This window comes from Chinchilla lanigera, unplaced genomic scaffold (assembly GCF_000276665.1).
Source record: "Chinchilla lanigera isolate Chin_1 unplaced genomic scaffold, ChiLan1.0 scaffold00105, whole genome shotgun sequence".
Taxonomy (NCBI): domain Eukaryota; kingdom Metazoa; phylum Chordata; class Mammalia; order Rodentia; family Chinchillidae; genus Chinchilla; species Chinchilla lanigera.
This window is the reverse complement of record NW_004955506.1, coordinates 5,266,037-5,287,502: the sequence shown is the minus strand read 5'-3', so window position 1 is coordinate 5,287,502 and position 21,466 is coordinate 5,266,037. Positions and strand designations below refer to the sequence as shown.

Sequence of the window (21,466 nt, the reverse complement as noted above, 5' to 3'; positions counted from 1 at the left end):
TAATAATAAGACAAAAAAAAGCTTGGTTTCTGGGGAACCAAAGCACCCATCACTATGGCGACAAAAAATAAACGGTACTTTCATCCCTTCCTTCCTCCCTTTCTTCCTTCCTTCCTTCTTTTCTTTCTCTTTCTTTCAATTATTTATTTATTTATTTTTGGTACTAGGGATTGAACCCAGGTCCCAGGTCCTTCACACTGTTCTAGCCTCTTTGTATTTTTTATTTTGAGACAAGGTCTTGCTAAGTCCCTAAATTACCCAGGCTGGGCTCAAACTTTGAATCTTTCTGCCTCAGCCTCCTAGATTGCTGGGATTAGAAGCGCTTCTGGCACTGTAACACCATTGTACTGGTTTTCCCTCCTCCCTGGTGCCTTTTCTCAGTCCCTTACTCCTGCTTGCCGGGTCTCTTCCCAAATAAATAAGATCCGGGGCTGGGGATTTAGCTCAGCGGCAAAGCGCCTGCCTGGCAAGCGCAAGGTCATGAGTTCGGTTCCTGGTGCCGGAGAAAAACCAAAAAAAAAAAAACCCAAAAAAAAAAGATCCGGCCTCTGGCTGTTGGAGGGGGCAGGACTCAGGCTAAGACAGCTGTATAATATTTGATGGTGATTATTCACTTATTTATTGAGTCACACTTATGTGTACTAAAATGCAGGGCTTGTAAGTGTGCAAATGCACACACACCCATGTGACTCCCAGCCTGTATCCATCAGTACAGCCCAGGGCTGGGGGTGTAGCTCAGAGGTGCAGCTTGTGCTTGGCTTGTGCAAGGACTCCACCCCCAGCATCCCAAAGTAAAATAAAATAGAACAGTAAATGCGCCATTGGCAGCACCCTTCAAAATTCCCATTTCCTTTTCCTGCCTTTCTCCCTCCCCGCAAGGGCAACCACTACTCAGGTTCTCATTCCTATGGATTAGTTCTGCCTGTGTTTGAACTTTACATAATAGACTAGCTATGCAGTGTTTGTATTTGTGACAGGGATAAAAAAGACGGCTGCAAAATCTCTGTCAGTCCGTGTCTAGGAGCAGAGTCTGGCCTCTCTCCCACCTGCCCGTCTCAAATCCAGGCTGCCCGGCGCTTGTGAGACTGCAGAGAGAGGCTGTGACTACGGAGGTCCCCAGGGCCTCCAGTGCTCAGAGGTGGGGCTTCAGAAGCTGGTTGGACCATGGGGCCACTGAGGAGCTCAGAACTAAACGTGGTCAGAAGAGCGGAGTGCACCTGCCCCCTGGATCCTCCCCTTGTTCTCTGCTTCTTGACCCCCATAATGTGAGCAGCTCCCTTCCGCCAAGCCCTGCCACCATGCTGCCCTGCCTTGGAGCCAGCAGATTATGGATGGAAAACTTGAGCCATAATAAGCCTCTCCTCCGTTAAGGTGCAGGTGTCAGTATTGAGTGTGGGCAACAAGGAAGGCTGAGGCCCCAAGGCTGGGTCCTACGAGTCCTCCACTAGCACAAGTACTGCTCAGGCTGCTTGCTCCGGGGACTGCAGCTGGGGGGGAGGCTGGCAGCAGCTGGAGTGACCGGGCAAGAAGACCCTCAGAGGCCTGGCAAGGAGGCTGAGACAGGAAAATTGCAAGTTCAAGTCTAGTCTGGGCCACTTAGTGAAATCTTGTCTCAGAATGAAAAAATAAAAAGGACTAGGCACACTCCTATAGTCCCAGCACTCGAGGCTAAGGCAGGAGGACTGCTATGAGTTCAAGGCCAGTTTGAACTACACTGTGAGACCCTGTATCAAAAAACAAAAATAAAAATAAATAAATAATAAACAACAAAAAGAAAAAATATAACTAACTGAAACAAGAAAAAAGGTTAAAAAGATATCAGGAATGGGAAAGAAAAGTTGGACTAGTGAAGTAGAGATTTTTAAGTTATGTATAAATGCTGTGAAAACACTATGTGAACACATCTGAGATTTAGATGAAATATTAATTTTCTAAAAGACTATAAAGCCAGGTGTGGTGGGGCATGCCTGTAATCCCAGCACTCAGGAGGCTGAGGCAGGAGGATTGTTGCGAGTTCAAGACCAGCCTGGGCTACAAAGTGAGCTCAAGGTCAGCCTGAACTGCATAGGGAGACCCTTGTCTCAAAAAAGACAAAAAAAAAAAAAATCTATAAAGTATGAAAATTGACATGGGATAGAAAACCTGAAAAAACTGTTAAAAAAACTGAGTCAGTATTCAGAAGTTTCCTTACCACCCCAAAAACACCAAGGAGAATAGAGTCCTTATCCTTAAAACATTTGTTAGAAAAAAAAAAAAAAAGACAAGAAGGGGCTGGGGATTTAGCTTAGCGGCACAGCACCTGCCTGACAAGCGCGAGGCCATGAGTTTGATTCCTGGTACCTGAAAAAAAACCAAACCAAAACAAAAAAAGTGCAAGAGAAGGGAGCAAGATCTCCCAATCTCACCTCAGACCCAAACTGGACAAAGGCAGGAATAAGAAATGAGAGTAAAAGCCAGCCTGCTTACAAAGGCAGATGCAAAATACCTGAGTTAAAAAACAGCAAATTCAACTCTGCAGATACAAAACAGAACCTAGCTGCCTGGTGTGGTGACACATGCCTGTAACCCCAGCACTTGGGAGGCTGAGGCAGGAGGATTACCGCAAGTTTGAAGCCTGCCTGGGCTACATAATGAGTTCAGGGATAGCCTGAACTACACAGCGAGACCCTGTCTCAAAAACAAAACAACAAAAAGAACCTATGATGGCTTATTCCAAGAATACAAAAATAAGACACCACATCATCTCCTAGCGCTGTTCAGATTAAAGGAGAACAAGCATGTGACCGTCTCATTAGTCACAGAAAAAATATGCAACGAAATTTATAGTCATTCATTCATTCACAGTACTGGGGGTTGAATCCAGGGCCTGATAGGTAAGTGCTCTGCCACTGAACTAAATCCCCGGCCCTTTTTAGATTTTATTTTGAGACAAGGTTTTGCTAACTTTCCCAGACCGGTCTAATTTACAATCCTCCTGCCTCAGCCTCCTGAACAGCTGGAATTACAGGTCAGTTTAAAAAAAAAAAAATACTAGGTGCTAGGGATACAGCTTAGCAGCACAACGTGAGGTCCTGAGTTAAATTCCAGGTATTGCCCTCCCACTCAAAAAATACTCAAACAGTTGCCTAGTAACCATGAGGCTGCTGGGTGTGGTGGTGCACCCCTGTAATCCCAGCACTCAGGAGGCTGAGGCAGAAGGATCCTTGAGAGTTCAAGACCAAGCCTTCTGGCTGGCTAGCTTCCTGCCTGCTGGCTCCCGCAGGGTGGGCCCCCAGCGCACGGGGAGCCTCGGGCGGGGAGCGCCGGTTTTTTGGGTCTTTGGACCGGCGACTCACTCGCGGCCTCCTGGTTCCCCAGAAGGATGCTTCCGGCGCACAGGGAGCTGCGGGTGGGGAGCACCAGCCTTCTGGCTGGCTAGCTTCCTGCCTGCTGGCTCCCGGAGGGTGGGCCCCCAGCGCACGGGGAGCCATGCGGCGGCGAGCGCTATTGCGCGCTGGCCCTTAGGCCAGCCGCCACCGCTCAATTGGAATCTATCATGACCCAGAGAAACAGTGACACAATTGGCCCATCATGCACCGACTGCAGTTGCCCACCCACGGATGTGTGTAAATCATTGAAACTTTGAACACCCCCTGGGAATATATGCCATACAACGAGCCACTGTTGCTCCTGCCATTGAGAACCAGAAAGGTCCAGAGCCAGCGGAGGAACAGCTGCTGAACAAGGACTCAGAGAACATGAGAATGCAGACTAAGCCCACGGAGTCAGAGGTCCAGTGGACTGGGGTCACGAGAGCCGCTCGGAAGCTGTAAACCAGGAGGACCTTGCACAATACCTGCACAGACTCATTGGAAGCCATTCTTCCCCTGACAGTATAGGCTGTGGTGAAGCTCTGGAGAAATCTGCAGCAGGATTCCTTTTGCCTGTGCTGACAGTTGGGGAGAGGACACTAACTGCTTGTGGGGTCCCAAATCAATGGGAAGCTGGAGAGAAAAAGCTACAAAGAATGGCTTTCACCCCAGAGAGCTCACTTGAGATGTTAGTAAGAATTGCCTCCTCAGTATTCTATAGCCATGATGAGGAGGAGGCCAAGGAGAGAAAACAAAGAGACTGAGAAAAAGCAGCTGCTTTTGCTGCACCACTAGGAGAAACAGATCCCAGGTCTGATTCCCAGGGCTCCAAGAAGAACTCGACAACTGCATTCATCTGCTACCACTGTTAAAAGCCAGGCCACCTCAAGAGGAACTGCCCTAAGAGGCCCCATGGGACATGCCCTGGATGCAAAGGAGACCACTGGAGATTGGTCTGCCCTCTGAGGTGGAGGCCCCAGAGCTCAGACCCATCCTACCAGTTAGTCCAACAGGAATGAGAGGGCTTGGGGCATGCTCTGCCTTCTCCCTCTGGCCAGACCGTCATCTCCATCGAGGAGCCCTGGGTAATCATGACTATGGAGGAACAAGAAAACAGCCTGTTGCTAGTCACAGGTGCAAGTCTCTCGGTCCTTCTTTTCAATCCTGGCCTTCCTTCCAGCCATCATACCTCAGTGAAAGGAGTCACTGGTGAGGAGGTAATATGCTATTTTTGACAACCCTTAGGCTGTAACTACTTATTAGATCCTTCTTGCATATCTCTGTCTTCCTGAGAAACCACTTTGAAGATACCACCACGTATTACAGCAGCCATTGATATTTTCCTACTAATCTATCCATAACTGTGTTAAGTTTGTAATGTTCCTATCCTGTTTCATAATGTATGTTTATTATGTGTTTCCTACAACAACCATTGAGAAGAGTTAATGATTTTTCAATAGGTCACTCATGTATAGCTCTATTTATTTTCTTTAGAAGCCACTTTGAAGATACCAAAGTATAGCACAACAACTCTTGATAATCTCCTACCTCTTTTGTCTTTAACTTACTATTATTTGTCTATTTGTTTTCCTGAGAAACTATTTTGTAGATAATAATACGTAAAACGAGAACCATTGGTAATTTCCTACCATTTTGTCTGTAATTTGCTAAGTCCCCCCTATTATTATGTTATCCTTCTTTTATTCTTTAAAATAAAAAAAAAAAAAGAAAGAGAGAGTTCAAGACCAACCTGGGCTACAAAGAGAGCTCAAGGCCAGCTTGAACTGCATAGCAAGACTCTGTCTCAAAAAGACAAAAAAGAAAAAAAAGAGGCCTTGGGTTTGATCCCCAGAACCACCAAAACCAAAACAAACAAACAAACCACGAAACTTAAATTTGAAAGGAATTTTCTGATAAACAGGACCTACAATAAAGCTGGGTGTGGTGGTGTATGCCTGTGATCCCAGCACTCAGGAGGCTGAGGCAGGAGGATCACCTCGAGTTCCAGGCCAGCCTGGGCTAATAGTGAGCCTATCTTAACCCCAACAAATGTTTAAAAAGTCAGTGGTTCCTCCTTATTAGTAATAATCAACAGAGCAAATATACAAAATACAGGTGGTCCCTGGCAGATGACAGTTTGACTTACGGTACTGCAATGATTTTATGATGGTGCAAAAGCCATGTGCATTTGGAAGAAAACACTTCTGGTTTTGCACTACAATCTGTTCCTACTAGTCACTTTCCAGGGCTGGGCCTCAGCGGTGAGCTCAGCATGGCGAGCCCTCTGAGAACAAAGGCGGCTCCACTCTACCCATGAGGTTTGGCTGAGGGGCGATGTTCCTTGGGCTCAAATGCACTAAATGCACATTTGGTTTATAACATATTTTACTTACAATGGCTTTATGAAGATGCAGTCCCATCATAGGCTGAGGAGCACCTGGACTGGATACAAACAATAACCCAGCGAACTAGTGGAAACCTCAATTCAAAAAATCAGTTCCCATGATTTGTTTGTTTGCTTGTTTTTCCAGTACAGGGGATTGAGCTCAGGGCCTCCACACTGAGCTACATCCGCAGCCTTTCCACATTTTTTTCCTTTGAGACAGTCTTGCTAAATCACTAAGTTGCCAAGCTAGGCGATCCTCCTGCTTCACCTTCTTAGAGTGTTGGGATTATAAGCATTGGCCACCATGCCAGGTTTAAAATCATATTAATAATAATGAGTTGAAATTAAGTACTTGCAAAAAAAAAAAAGAAATTAAGTATTTGCAATAAAATTTGCAGAAGATATGCCAAAGAACATGAAAGAGCCTTTTTTTTTTTTTTTTTTTTTTTTTTTTTAGAGACAGGGTCTCACCATCAACTCACTATGGCTGGATGGCTGGCATCAAATTTGCAGAGATCCTCCTGCCTCAGTCTCCAAAATGCTGGAATTACAGGCATGTGCCACCACACTTGGCATGAAACAGCTTTTTGAAAGGCATAAATGAATAGAGAGAGAGACTCCATATTTATGCATAGGAAGGGACACTTAAGATAAATAAATGTCATTTTCCCCAAAGTCATATAAATATGCAATGCAGTTCCAATCAAAACTCCATTAGAGCCAGATATGGCAGCACATGCCTATAATCCCAGCACTCGGGAGGCTGAGGCAGGAGGCTCATTTTGAGTTCAAGGCCAGCAAGGGCTACAAAGTGAGTTCAAAACCAGCCTGAACATAATGAGACTCTGTCTCTAAAAGACCAAAAAAAAACCTCCAATAGAACTTTTCATGAAACTTGACAAAGTGATGATAAAATTCATAAAGTAAAGTGAAAGGCTAAAACATTTGAAGATGCAGAATAATAGGATCCACGGGCAATGCCAGATTAGCAGGTGGGTGCTGTCACCTTGCCCTGGGGGCCCGCAGCCCCGGCTTTACAGGGCAAGATCAGGAGGACTGTGCCTGGCTTTTGGGCCAGCGCAGACCAGACCGACAGGGTCCACCCCGTGGTCACCGCTCCATCCTAACAACACACAGAGCCCTTGGATTGGTTGCCGTTCCCACCACCAAGTAATCCTTCAGCATGGAAAGGAAAGTGCGCCATAAAGAGACCAAGAAAACTGCTCACGTTTTTGAAAGGAAAGAAAACAAGAGGAAGAAAAAGAACGCAGCTGTGTAGCAGGGTAGAGGAGCTTTGGAGCAGACACTTTGGAACAAGTCATGGTGGTTTTGGCCTCAAGACAGTTGAACATTGTTGTTGTTGAGACAAGGTCTCACTATGTGGTCCAGGCTGGCCCTGAACTCTCTAAGTAGCCCAAACTGGTCTTGAGCTCACAGTGATCCTCCTGCCTCAGCCTCCTGACTGCTTGGATTACAGCTGTGAGCCACCATGCCCACCTCTTGCGTGATGTTTAAGAAGTGAATTTGGAAGCCATTTGATGGCTCCAGAACCTTTGGTTCCTAAGTAGGCAAACTGAATTCAACCCACTGGAATGATAGAACTTAAGCTTAACCAATCAGAAACCGTTCCTAGCTACTGTAGCACTTTAACCAATCAAACGTTTTCTTCCTCTGGCTTCGCCAGGCACCTTATGAGATTTCCCCCAGGCACCCTTGTCGAAGCCCTGACCCACCTGCAGTTTGGTACTGCCAGATCCATAGCTCAGTGTTCCTTCCGACAAACTCTTTGAAATGTTATTATGCCTGAGTCTTCGCTTTAGCCGTGGGTAGGGTGCGGAGCGTGTGGACCCAGGTGGTGTACAGGTGACTCTAAAGACTCCTCAGAAACACTGCTCCAGTACCTGTCCTGTACCCGCCAACACCGTACCAGGTGCAGGACACAGACGTGGCCAGACCAAGCTGGCAGTTGAGTGCTGCCCTGGGCAGTCCTGAATATAACATGGAGGCAGTGACAGAACCATGGTGGACAGGGTCAGTGCCCAGGGCTGGAGGAGAGCACCCTGCTCTCCCTAGCTCATAATTTTCAACTGAAAAAAATTTTGTTTTGTTTTGTTCTTTTTGTTTGTTTTTCTTCCAGTACCAGGAATCGAACTCACGACCTTGCGCTTGCTGGGCAGGCGCTGTGCTGCTAAGCTAAATCCCCATCCCCTCAACTGAAAATTGAAAACATTACTCTCAAATATAAAATGAACCTAAGAGGCTGGGGGCGGGACTCAGTGGTAGAGCACACGTGCTTAATGTGCTCAGGACTCGGGGTTCCATCCTCAGCCCCACAAAATGTAAAAACAAAATAAAATGAACACGTGTAGATGATTTTTTTCAACTTGTTAATTAATGAGGGAACTGATCAGTTTTGTGGTTGTTTTGAGACAGGATCTTGCCATGTAACTCAGGCTGGCCTTGAACTCACTACGTACCCAAGGCTGACCTCAAACTCATGACAACTGCCCTGCCTCTGCCTTCTGAGTGCTGAGATTATAGGTGCACACTATCACACCTGGCTTCAGTAAGATGTTCAAAGGAGAATTTGCAAATCAGCAATACGTCAACAATCAGGAATGCTACAGTCCCAGCCAGGCCTGGTGGAGCATGCCTATAATCCCAGCAAGCAGGAGGCTGAGGCAGGAGGATCGTTGCGAGTTCGAGACCAGCCTGCGCTCCAAAGTGAGCTCAAGGCCAGCCTGAACTGCATAGAAAGGCCTGTCTCAAAAAGAAAAAAAGACAAGGAATGCTACAGTGCATTTGCCAATAGGACACACCTGCTCAGTGTCCTACAGAGCCACAGAATGTCATGTTTAATGCCACCACGTCTGGAGGACAGAAACCAATTGCATCTCTGTGGAGAAGAATCTATTTGCATTGTTATGGACAAGAATTATTTCAGTCTTGTACTACTGAATTTCTCCCCTGAGCTGTCAAAATAGCTTAGCCAAGAGAGAGACCATCAGAGGTCCAGACTCCCATAGAAACAAGCAACCCTGAACCCCAGCCCCTGTGCCTGGGGCCTTGGGCAACCTCTCGGGGCAGGAGCTATCCCCGTCTGTTCACACCTGCAGGACCGTCTAGGACGCCTCTCCTCTGACCCACAGTCAGCCAGGGAGCCTCCACTGTTCCCGCTCCAAGCCGGCCCCCAGGCCCAGAAAACCAGAATTTCTGTGTGCGGGTCCTGGCTTCATTATCTTTTCAAGTTCCCAGTAATTAGCTCTGAGGACTGTGTATTAGCTCACTTTCCACTGCTAATCAAAACTACTTGGGCCTGGGTAACTCATAAGGAAAAGCCCAGTTCCAGAGGTTCGGGAGCGTGGTGCTAACATCCGCTTGGCTCTGGTGAGGGCCTCGTGGCCAACGGCACCACCAAGGCAGGAGCACGTGCAAGAGTGAACAGCAGGCACGGGTGGAAGAGGGCCTCAGGGAGAGGCCAGGCTCCCTTGTGACAACCCGTCCTCGCGGGAACTAACCCGGGGCCTGTGAGAACTGAATCGATCCCTCCCAAGGCCAAGGGCAGTGCCACCTGGGTCCCAAACACCTTCCACCAGGCATTGCCTCTTAAAGGCGCCACCACCTTCCAACACTGGCACACCGACTTCCAGCAATTGGACCTTTAGGTACAAGCCAATCCAAGCCATAGCAACAAGCAAGCGGAGCTACGGCTGGCTGCCGCCCCCCTGCTCCCTGTTCCCCGCACCTCCTCCTCCTGTCTCCACCCCCTTCATGCCTTAGCAGCGCGTACTGCAGCCTCCAGGCCTCCTGAAACTTCCCTACTAGTTCCTAGAAGTGCCTGACACGGGCGGCCAGGACACCTCCCCTTCCAAAGGCCCCTGGTCCTCTGGCATCTTTTAAAAGGATGAACCCACAGTTTGAGGGCGACAGATGAGAAGGCTGTTGTCCTCAGAAAATAGGATCTGGGCTGTCCCGCAGAGTGACAGTAATTAGAGGCCTCCTAAAGAGCCCAGCTAAATAAACAGCTTTACTAGTAATGAGCCAGCTGCCAGCCGGCAGCTTGTAACCCAATGTGGGTGGGCTCTGGGCTGCTGTATGTGCTGCCCTCCAAGCGGGGTCCTTCTACAGGAAGTGGAACGGACCATGTCTGTCCTCAGCTGCAGATGTGACTCAGCCTGGGCAGCCCCTCCCCAGGCCTCCCCCAGATCAGCCCCAGGGAAGTGGTCTCCTCAGACAGGACTCAGCAGACAGGAGGTGGTTTGGACCATGACCGGAAGCGGCCCGTTTTCCTGGCTGCCAAAATCCCAAGAGACTTGATGAGCCAGAAGCTGGGAAGGAAGTGGTGGAGAGATGCGGGTGAGGGAATAGGAAGCAACGGCTGAGTTGGATTTGGCCTCTGTGATGACCTTAATGGTATCACTGAGTCCAGCAGACCATGGTGGCAGTCGGGGAGCCGGGAGTTTAAAATCCTTACCGTTTTTTGTTTGTGGGGACCTCAAGCAAATCACTGAAGTTTTTCTGAACCTGTAAAACCCAAGCACAGTGACACCTAGTTCCTAGGGCTCCTTCAAAAGGAAAGCAAGGTCAAGAGCACAAAAGGAAGGAGCACAAGGCCAGGCACCTTGCTAACGGGAGGTGACATCAACTTCCTTCCCTCCCTCCCTCCCTCCCTCCCTTTATATCTCAAGAATGCAGGACTTATTGGCTCCTCAGCAAAAGCAAGACACTCAGAGCCACTCAGAGGGTGACAGGGCTTTGCCAGGGGCCTCCTGGGCCACTCAGACCTACTCAGCTAACAGGGATGAGAATTTCATTAAGATGAGGGAAAGCACTCTGCTGGCGCCTAAGCAGTACTCCAACCACCCTGGGGCCGGCTGCTCCTGCTCACAGGACGTGTATAAGATGTGCCGCAGCACGGTGGGTCTGTGATCAGGGTGGAGGGTCCTGTGGATCGGTTGGTCATGCCTGCCCTGCAGAGCACCCGCCCCAGGTGTGAGAGCTCAGAGTGACAGAACTTTGAAAGGAAAAGGGACACGAAGACACACAGTGCCCTTCGGTGGCTGCCATCCAGGCCTCGGCCTCCAACCCTCTGAACGCCAGGGCGCTGCATCTGTCCCAGAGACACAGTCATCTCCACAGCCACTCCCCCTTCCTGGATACAAGGACACCCACAAAACCAGGTCCCCAGCTTTGTTTCTGTGTCCTGACCAAGAAACTCAGAGGTGCTAGACCACTCTGTGACAGGCCAGCTGCATGGGTCCCTGTAGGTTTAAACCTGAGTTAGGGCCCTGCGCAGGCTGTTGACTGAAACACTGAAAGGTCATCCAGACTGCTAACCATGCAGAAACCAGCCCTGGCCCCGAGCCAGACTCCTTAAACTCAAACTCCGAGTCCCAGCCCTCTGTCTTGTGCGTGCCTGGATGGACCTCACTGCGTAAGTCCCCTAATAAATGCCACGCACACATCACCCTGGCATTTGGTGCACCTTTCTTTTATTTTATTTATTTATTTATTTTTTTGTCTTTTTGAGACAGGGTCTTGCTATGCAATTCAGGCTGGCCTTGAGCTCACTTTGTAGCCCAGGCTGGCCTCGAACTCACAACAGTCCTCCTGCTTCCGCTTCCCGAGTGCTGGGATTACAGGCCTGAGCCACCATGCCCAGCTTGGTGCTCCTTTCTCTGGAATTGCAATGGCCCCATCTTGGGATGGTTTGAAACTCCCCTGCTGAAACTCCTCTGCAGCATTTGGGGGGTGACCCTAGACACACAGTTAAAAGGCCACGCTTGTGTTGGGGTGCAGCTCAGTGGTAGAGCCCTGGCCTAGCACGCAGGAGGCTCAGGGGCTGACCCCCAGTACTGCGATAAATAAATACGTAAATAAGAAGCTACATTTGCCAACCCCTGCATCTGGGTGTGACAAACCAAGGTGCTGGCAGGGCGGGTTCCTTCCAGAAGTTCCAGGTTTACAAAAAAAAAAAAAATCTGTTTTATTTATTTTCTAGCACCTAGAAGCCACCTGCAGCCCCCAGCTTGTGGCCTGTTCTCCAGCTTCAAAGCCAGGGTGTGGCATCTCCAAACTGCTGCCTCTCTCTCTGTTTCACTCCTCACCTCTCTGTCCCTGACTCTCTCTCTCCTAAGACCCTGTGATGGCCAGGGTCCCCAGCCTACCTGGATGATCCAGGGTCATCTCGCACCTCACTGCCCTTAACATCACCACATCTGCAAAACCCTTTCCTGCAGAAGTGGTGCATCCACAGGCCCCAAGGATTGGGGTGCAGACACCTTTGGGTGCTCAGTATCCACCCAATACAGCAACAGCTTTTTTTCTTCCCGGAGCTATAAAACTGGTACCTCTGTCCCTCCCGACCTTGCAGACAAGGACAACTAATAAACCTCTTGCTGTGGGGCTCTGCCGATGCCAGCACGCACCAGACTCTGCTCGGGTACCCCGACCCCGCAGGGGACACATGCCAGATCTCCTCCAAGGGCTTTCACACTACACTCTCTCTGGCCACAATGCCAGGACAAGCTGCCAGGATCTGCAGCTTAGCAAGAATCTGGCTGAGTGGCAAGCGATAGAGTTCAGCAGCACAAGCGCCTACCTGGAAAGTGCAAGGTCCTGAGTTTTATTCCTGGTACCAAAAAAAAAAAAAAAAGAATCTGGCTGAAGATGAGCAGTGGGGCTTTTTGACGCCTCCAACACTTCCCCAGTTCTGGGGATTCTCCTGGGGTACCACCGGGTGTGGGGCAAAGCTCTTACTGCAAAGCTCATTTTCCCAACAAGGCTGTGGATGGTCACAATGCCCTGTGTTTAGAGAGGACAGTGCCACTCAACAAGAGACCAGAAATGCTCATGGAAAGTTGCACAACAGAGCCGTGCACCACTGCACACCTATAATCCCAGCTGTTCAGGAGGCTGAGGCAAGAGGATCACAAGTTTGAGCCCAGTCTAGGCAATTTAGCAAGACTGTCTCAGAATAAAATTTCAAAAGGGCTAAGGATGTATCAGAGGTAGAGCACTGGCCTAGCATGTGGGAGACCCTGGGTTCCATCCCCAGTACTGGAAAAAATAAAAATTAATAAGCGAGATGTGTAACAAATCACCCTAGGTGGCAAAGGAAATGTCAGATAAGAACAACAGAGAGGGGCTGGGGATTTAGTTCAGCGGCACAGCGCACAGCGCCTGCCTGGCAAGTGTGAGATCGTGAGTTCGATTCCTGATACCAGAAAAAAAAAAAAAAAAAAGAACAGAGAACTGGGTGTAACCCCAGCACTCTAGACTGAGGCAGGACGATTGCCATAAGTTCAAGGCCAGGGTGGACTATATAGTGAGACCCTGTCTCAAAAAACAAAACAAATTTTTTTTTAAAATGCAAGCCAGGCGTGGTGGCGCACACCTGTAATCCCAGCACTCGGGAGGCTGAAGTAGGAAGATAGCGGCGAGTTCGAGGCCAGCCTGGGCTACAAAGTGAGTTCGAGGCCAGCCTGAATTGCACAGCGAGACCCTGCCTCAAAAAGACCAACAAAACAAAACAAAACAAAAAAAAACAACAAAAGAACGACAGCAAATTGACCATCACCACACCTGGACTGCAAGGACATGGTCTCTACTGAAGAGAGAAGATGCGCGATTGGGACCAGATGGCCAGAATGGGGTCCGCACGGGGCCGGAGGTGACATCACAGGCCCTCAGAGGAACAAGGCAGGTGGGGCCCGGCCCTGGAGAGCCTCGAGTGTCGAGTAAGAGCAGAAACTACACACAGGGCCACAGGCGCGTCAGGTGTTTTCTCCGGCCGTGGAGAAGTGTGCAGAACAGCCAGCAGGGGCTATTGGTTGCGCGTGCACGTGTGTATGCGTGTGTGAGCTCTTCTCACACGCCTCTCCACGCGTACTTAACTCGGCGGGATGCCATCTGATGAAGTAGAAATGTAGAAAGAGGAAAAGCAGTCGTTTGGACTATTCAGCGGCTCACAACGAGGACGAGGAAAGAAACCCAATCAAAGGAGCCTTTGTTTTCGACCCGACCTGCGATCAGTGCCACCACCCAGAGCCACCACCAGGGGGCAGGCGAGGGCCGCACAGTAGCAGGGTCTAACGTCGCCTGCCCACGACACCTTCCCGGCTTCCGGTAGCCTCACCCCAGCTGACTTTGGGAACTGTCCGTCCTCTACGCCAAGCGGCAAACTGTAGTACAGCAGAGCCAGGCGTGGTGACACAGGCCTGTAGTCTCAGCATTCGGGAGGCTGAGGCAGGAGGATCTTGAAATTCAAGCCCAACCCGGGCAATTTAGCCACTTAGTGAGACCCTGTGGGGGTGGGGGTGCTGGGGATGTAGATTAGTGCAAAGGCCATGGGTTCGATCCTGCCCCGCAAGAAAAGAAAGAACGAAAGAAGAAAAGAAGAAAAGAAATAGGATGTCCCTTATCCTCGAAGGTCCTCCCCACTAGCTGGAACTTCCGTTTCCTATCACCCTAGCTCGCCTGCCGCGGCCCCTTTAAGATGGCCTTGGATGACCCACGTTCTAAGAGAGGGCCCCTCTAGCTGCTGTCTCGATGGTAAGTCGCCACTTCCGGTAGGAAGTGCCTTTTAAGAGAGGGGGTGGTGTGCGTCCCGACACGTGGTCCAAAGGGTCGGGACGGGAACCTGCTGTCGCCTCCTGCAAGTCGCCGACCCTGCCCCGCAGGGCGATCGAGGTGGCTCTGGCGGAGGGTTCAGCTGTGACCGGCTCTAGGCGGTCGCGTGGGACACAGACCCACGTTCCCCCCGGAGACCGGTGCCCTGCGGCGGGACCGGAATTTCGCGGGCTCCTCCCTTAGCAACTGGGATCGGCCGGGAGACTCAGGAATTGGGCCGCGCGCCGCAGGCGACGTCGGCCTGAGGGATTGTGGGGCGGCGCGGGGCCCGCGGAGAAGCCCTCCGCGGCCCTGGCTTTGCCTGGGTCTTCTGGCCGGTGCAAGCCACGAATAAAACTGTCTTAAAGCACGTTTTATTACTCTTTTCCCCAGGGTTCCTCCAGGAAGTGAGAAATACCCAGCCTGCAGCAGATGGATGAGTCCTCCCGCAAGTGCCCCGAGTTCCGATGGCCCGGGTACGTCCAGCTTGGAGTCGGTGCCCTAAAGTGGGTGGATGGTCTGGGGAAAGGCTCCTGTGTTGCTGAACCCGCCCAGTGCTGGGTGCGGCCTCATACCGGGCAGCCCCACCCTGACCTAAAGTAAATTCCCAGGGCAGGTCTTCCCTGGGTTTTGAATTTGCAGTTACAGGTGTGAACATTCTAGCAGCAGTTTGATGATCATGTATGATACTGCAAACAGGCTCTTCCCTGAGAGGAGAAAAACATTTTGAATCAGAGAACAAACAAATAGTTTTCAAAATTCCGTGGACGGTATTGATGTCGTTTGTTTCCTTTAAATGTTTATTGGTATTCTTTGGTCAGGTATCATACCAAGTATTAGGGGTATAGAGATAAAATAGTCACAGCTCTTGCTCTTAACAATAGTCCAGTTGGGGAGACAAGGTTAAATGATCACACTTAAAAGGATGTAATTCAGGCCGAGCTGAATGCTCTGAAGGAAGGCACAGTCCTATAAAGATGTATGTCACAAAGAGCCTGGTGGAAACTAGAAAGCTTTGCTGAGGAGGAGATGCTCGAGCTGGACTCTGATGGATGAGTAGGAGTTCGCTGGGAAGACAGGAGATGGCATGTGCAATGACCCTGTGGCATGCCAAGTGTAGCTTGTGGAGGAATTGAAGGAAACCACTATAGCCCAGAAGGCAAGCTGGAGAGTAGTGGGGGGTGGGTTTTTTTTCATTTGTTTTTTGGGGGGAGTGGGGGTTTGAGACAGGATATTGCTAGCCCAGGCTGGCCTAAAACTTGCAGCAATCCTCCTCCCTCTGCCTCCATCTCCAGGGTGCTGGGATTACAGGCATGCACCACCACACCCGGCTCCCATTATGGGTTTTGTGCATAACTGATTTCAGGCCACTGTGATAGAAGGGTGCTGTGCAACAGAACTTTCTGTGTTGGTGCAAATGGGCTGTGGAGCAGCCCCAAGTGGCTTTTGAGCATTTGCAGCATGTCTGGTATGACTGAGGGCCTGAGGTTTTGTTTGTTTGTTTTGAGACGGTCTTGCTATGCAGTTCAGGCTGGTCTTGAGCTCACTTTGTAGCCCAGGCTGGTCTTGAACTCGAAGTGATCCTCCTGCCTCAGCCTCCTGAGTGCTGGTATTAAAGGCATGCACCACCACACCCAGCTGAGTTTTTAAATTTTAACTTAAATGTAAGTAGCCTTACATGGCTAGTGGCCTCTGGGTGAGGCAGTGCAGGTCTGGCACACATTGGAAGAAGTAGCTGCCCCCCTCCCACACCTTGTCCCTTTGTAAACACAGGCAGAGACAGTTTCCAGTTCCAAGAGAATCCTAATTGGGGGCTGGGGATTTAGCTCAGCGGCAAAAGCGCCTGCCTGGCAAGCGCAAGGTCGTGAGTTCGGTTCCCGGTACTGGAGAAAAACCAAAAAAAAAAAAAAAAAAGAGAGAGAATCCTAATTACTATTTTTCCTTACTAACTTTTTGTGGAATTTCCAGTATTTTCTTGGCTTAGTATAACCTGCTTCGTGAAGCAGCATTCCTTTTCCTGGCTTCCCATTTCGTTGTCAGCACACGGATCGAGGACGTCATAGCCTCAGCAAATTTCACTACCTGCAGTGACCACATTCCATGTCAGACGCCTTAGGAGGGATGCAGAAATAGTATGGTCCTCACTGGGATGTAGCTCGATGGGAAAGCCTGTGGTCAGTATAGGCAAGGCCCTGGGTTCGATCACCAGCACCAAAAAGGAAAAGTGTGTACAGGTACAGTGGTACTGGCCTCTTAATTCCAGCTACTCAGTAGGTTGAGGCAGGAGAATCACAGGTTCGAGGCCAGCCTAGGCCAATTAGCAACACCCTGTCTCAAATTAAATTTTGAAAAATACTGGGAATTGCTTAATGGCAAAGCAAGCACAGAGGCCTGGGTTCTGTCCCCAGTGTCACAGAAGGGCAGAAGGTACCTGATGTTGGGAACTAGAATCCATCAAGGGAGGCATCAGTAAGTTCTGTGAAATGACAAGAAGGAGCATTTTCAGTGGGAGCCGCCTTCCACGTCACAGTCTGGCTGAAAGGCGGATTTCCAGCTTGGGAGAGTGTTTCCTGGTGCTAACAGCTTTAAATGATCAGACTTGGTAAAGTAGGATAAAAACTGATGAAGTGTACTTTCTTTGCAGGTCAGTTTCCTGGAAGATTTATATGTGTGCTCCATGAAAATCTGGTTTCATTTCTGCTGGTTCTGTGTCACTGTTTTGGCTTAGGGCCTTCCAGGTTGGTTATTTGGTTGGTTTCTTTCCTTCTTTCCTTGAGACAGTGTCTCACTGTGTAGTCCAGGCTCGCTTTAAACTCATGTGGCCCAGGCTGGCATTAGACCCACAGCGATCCTCTTGTCTCAGCATCCAAAGTGCTAAGATTACAGTGTGCACCACTGCGCCTGGCTTAGTTTAATTCTTCACCATGTGCTTTTGAGTGTTGGCTTTCTGGAGGCTGTGTTAAATGCATATAAATAAATGGAGTCCAACCCCAAGGTTTGTTCACTTTGGTTCCTAAGCCCTGTGGCTGTGTGTGTGTGTGTGGCCTCCACTGCTGGGATACACACACAGTGGCACTGTTTCCAGCTGCTTTGGAGAGTGACTTAGCCACCCACACATCCCGCAGTATGGGCCCTGGAGGCACTCTGTCCTCAAGAGCTGTTGGGAGATGGCGTTGCACACGGATAGATGGCCGAGGTCCCTGGGACCCCCGAAAAGGGGGTGGCCCCCATGCTTCGGGGTGGTATTAATGTGTCCCTTTGGCTAGCAGCTGCCAGGAAGGGACGATTCCTCTTGAACCTGGTCCCCCTGTGCTGCAGCGTGGGTACTGGAAGCTGCCCTGCTTCCTCGAGTGCATTTCTAACTCCACACGGGCCTCTTGCTTCAGCTTGCTGGCCCGTGGCCCAGTGTCACCAGGTGACCGCCAGCCTTGCCTGCTGCAGGGATAAGCTACTCCCTCCCTTTGGGACTTTAGGGCAATGGCTCTTTGGTGCCGGTCGTCTTCGTGCTGCCTCAGCGCCGTCCCTGTAACTTAGTCCCTCTCCACCCCTGGCCCAGGGGCCTCAGCAGGAGCAGGACCACTTCCACACCCCGTTTCACACACATCTGAGGGAACGCTGTTGTGACCATGATTGCGGACACTTGGCATCAGCACTCTTGGTCACTTAGGTGAGTAAAGCAGACGTGCCTCCGCCAGCCTGGGTCTTGGCTGTCTTGTTTCTGGCTCTGCCCGTAGTGCAGACTTCACAACCACTTGATGCCATCCGTGACAGTGGGGCGGAAAGGCTGCCTTGGGTGTCCGGCCTTGCTGGGTGCAGTACCTGCCGGTCCTCCCTTGCATTCCCCTTTCTAGGTGTGTCCGCTCAGCCTCTTGGCTGTATGGCATCTCCCAGCTGCATCTCATCTAGCCTGACTCTGCCCCAGGCAAGGACACTTAGGTAGGTTAACGGTTGGCCCGCAGCTCAGGGACCTTTGTAGAGGGGAGGCCTGGCCCCTAGGAGGCTTCCGAGCATAGCAGCGCTTGTGTTCAGATGGCACAGAGGGGCTCAGCACGGGTTACAGAGGGCCTGTCTGGGTTTAGGTCCTAATCACGTGCTTTTGAGTGCTGACCTGCTGGAGGCTGTTTTAAATTGTGTAACCCATAAGCACCTACAATTTCCACATGGGTTTTAAATCCATGCCCCTGGTCGGAGATAATAGCTCAGTGGCATAAGCGCCTGCCTGGCAAGCACAAGGTCCTGAGTTTGATTCCTGGTACAAAATAAAAAACATCCCCAAGACCCACCTGCTGTGAGACTGGTAAGTCACTTCCCTGTTTGGGCCTTGATGCGGTTAAGTGGGGAGGGTGACAGTGCAGGTGACTCCCAGGAGGGGTGCTTCTGAGGGTGTGGTGAGCAGATCCCTCAAAGTGCTCAGGATGGGGCCTGGCTCCGCAGGTGCTCCAGACATGCTCTTGGCATGGCTTTCAGTGTTTGTGGCTGTGAGATTCTCTGGGTGCTGTCATTTGGGAGAGTCCTGGGGTCTTCATGGGCACTATTGTGCTGTTGTCAGCAGGAAAGTTCCCATGAGCCACCAGGGCTGGTCGCTGTGCTGAGCTGCTGCAGGCTGCTGGGTTTTCCCTGCAGCAGGTACCCACGGCCTCTGCCCACCTGACTAGAGGAAGAACATGTGCTAATTGCTTAAATCACCTAAAGGTTGAGATGTGCTACTGAGAAGAACTATTGGTGTTTCTGGACTAGACCTCTGAGGGCCAGGTTGGGACTGATCCCAGCTATGAAGTTGTTCCTCCGGGTTGGTAAGCGGGTGGAAGTGGGTGGACATCCCATCTTCACAAGGGAATAAATCTGCAGTGGTAAGAATGGATCATGAAATCTGGGGGTGCTTTTAAAGGTTAAAGATCACCATGGGGCACCCAAGGCATGTATCACAAAGTACAAAAGCGCAGCTACAGAAAGGTTCCAAGTCAGGAGTTTGAACTTCTCTCTTTGTCCACTAGAGGGTGTAATCCTACACCAGATGGCTCTTCGGTAACTTGCTGCACAGTGTGGGTTTGATTTTTTTGCTTAAAAAAATTTTTTTTCAAGACGGTTTTTCAGCAGAAAGTTATGCGGAAGATTCATCAGCAGGGTGGGGCTCTTGCCGAGGAATCTGTCAGCGGGTCCCAGTTGTGCTGAGTTCCTGGGAAGTGCTTACCAGGTCATGAAGCAGCCGGAGGCAGCCTGGGCACGTGCATTTGGGGAGGACACACTCTAATTCATCTCCGTGCAGAGCCACTCCCAGTGCCAGCTGGCCGGTGAATCACCCAGAGGGTTTTCCTGCTGAGGAATCCAGGGCCATACACAGCAGTATGTGAAGTCCCACCTGGTGGGTTAAGGGTTTAAAAGTATCTGGCAAAGAACAGTGCTCCTACCTGAAACTGAAAGGTGCATGTCAAGACCGAACAAAGTTCATGCAGAACCACTGTGGTTTAGAATGCTAACGGTTTTCACTAGGAAAGTGCTGTGGAATAGGCAAAAAAGTAAGTACTGTATGTCTTCCGAGCCAGGCGAACAGCTGTCTGGTGGAGTAAGCAAATGTTTAATGGAGCACTTACTGCTGGCTGCTTTAGATGACAGCCTGAGCAAAATAGATGAACTGGCTGCCCTCAAGGAACTACTGTTCCAGCACAGGGAAGATGCAAAATAAGTCAGAATATAGAGGTAAAGAAAGCAAGTAGGCTAGGAAGAGTGGGCAATGGAATTTGCAGTATTAGTGTGACTAGCAAACCACCCAGGGAGGTGACCTTTAGCAGAATCCCAAGGTCAGGAAACGAGAAGGAGAGGAAGAGCCCTGCGTGCAGGCAGCCTGTACACTGGGCCACCCACACAAAGGATTTTGGGGGCTGCCGGGGGTGGTGGTAGGGACTTACGGGTAGAGGAAAGTGGGGGCACCCCAAGCCCATTGAGCAGGCCCCAGGTCCTACGTGGGGGACACCCTTTCTCTTGGCAGCTGTAGGAGCTCCTTCCTGACCCATGAGATGCAGGACGTGGAAAGTGGCTTGTGCGTGTGACAGGGAGGGGTCCTGGGACAGCTGATGCCACGTCACAGCCTCTGCCTTTACTGTGTCCGTGAAGCCACAGAGACTCGGTCTCCATCGCAGAGCTCCGGCCCTGTCTTGTCATTTTGCCCATTTCTACCTCTATGGCAGCCCCAAGGATAGGAAGCCTGTACATGTTTCATTTGTCAGCAAAGAATAGATTTGTTTCATCTAAGCCGTTATTTAAATTGCCAACAGGAAGACTATAAACAGTGCGTTCTTCTATGAGCTTTACAAGTGGAAGCCTGTTTGGGCTTCACATGGTTCACATAGAACAGTTACTTGTGTTTTCTTTGTTTTGTTTTGTTTTGTTTTTTTTTTGGTTTTTCTCTGGTACCAGGAATCGAACTCACGACCTTTCACTTGCCAGGCAGGCTCTGTGCCACTGAGCTAAATCCCCAGCCCCTTTCTTTCTAGATCAATTATGCAGCTACAGCAGGAAACTAGTTCTGTTATTGTAAATGTAATTAAAGTCCATCTGAGTAAGTCGTTGGAAGGTCACTTGTCTCCAGACTGTCAGCTGTGGACGGTTATGTAATGGTTATGCAATGCTGTCAGACCACAGCCACCGCCAGTAAGACACTTCGATTATTGTATTGAGTCAACACAAGACTGCTACTTCTTTCAACAGTAAATCCCTTCCTAACCAAACGAAGACTTGGATCTTTAACGCTAGTTTCCGCTAGAGGCTCACTCAGTTAGCCATAGTCTACCCTCTGTGCAGGCTATCCCAGTGTCTTAGCTTTTTTAAGTCAGATTTGTGACATGAGCCTAGTGGAAAATTTCAGGGGCTGGGTGTAGTGGTGCAGGCCTGCAATCCCAGCACTTGGGAGGCTGAGGCAGGAGGATTGCTATGAGTTTGAGGCCAGCCTGGGGCACAAAGCGTAAACTACATAGTGAAATTCTGTCTCAAAAAGAAAAAAAAAGGCCGGGCGTGGTGGCACACGCCTGTAATCCCAGCACTCGGGAGGTTGAGGCAGGAGGATCATTGCAAGTTCAAGCCCAGCCTGGGCTACAAAGTGAGCTTAAGGCCAGCCTGAACTGCA

The 21,466-nt window shown here is 50.1% G+C and overlaps 1 long non-coding RNA gene across 4 annotated transcripts in view; it reads left to right on the top strand.

Annotated features, from left to right (window-relative positions):
• The first annotated feature begins 14,315 nt into the window (after positions 1–14,315).
• Positions 14,316–21,466, top strand: part of LOC106146947 — a 17,943-nt gene continuing 10,792 nt past the window's right edge. The window contains exons 1-5 of one of the 4 annotated variants that reach the window (XR_001231599.1): positions 14,316–14,427; positions 14,740–14,822; positions 16,991–17,084; positions 17,903–18,013; positions 18,198–18,282. This is a non-coding gene — a long non-coding RNA (uncharacterized LOC106146947). The remainder of the gene's footprint in view (positions 14,428–14,739; positions 14,823–16,990; positions 17,085–17,902; positions 18,014–18,197; positions 18,283–21,466) is intronic. The other 3 variants (XR_001231601.1, XR_001231600.1, XR_001231598.1) reach the window with 3 other exon arrangements.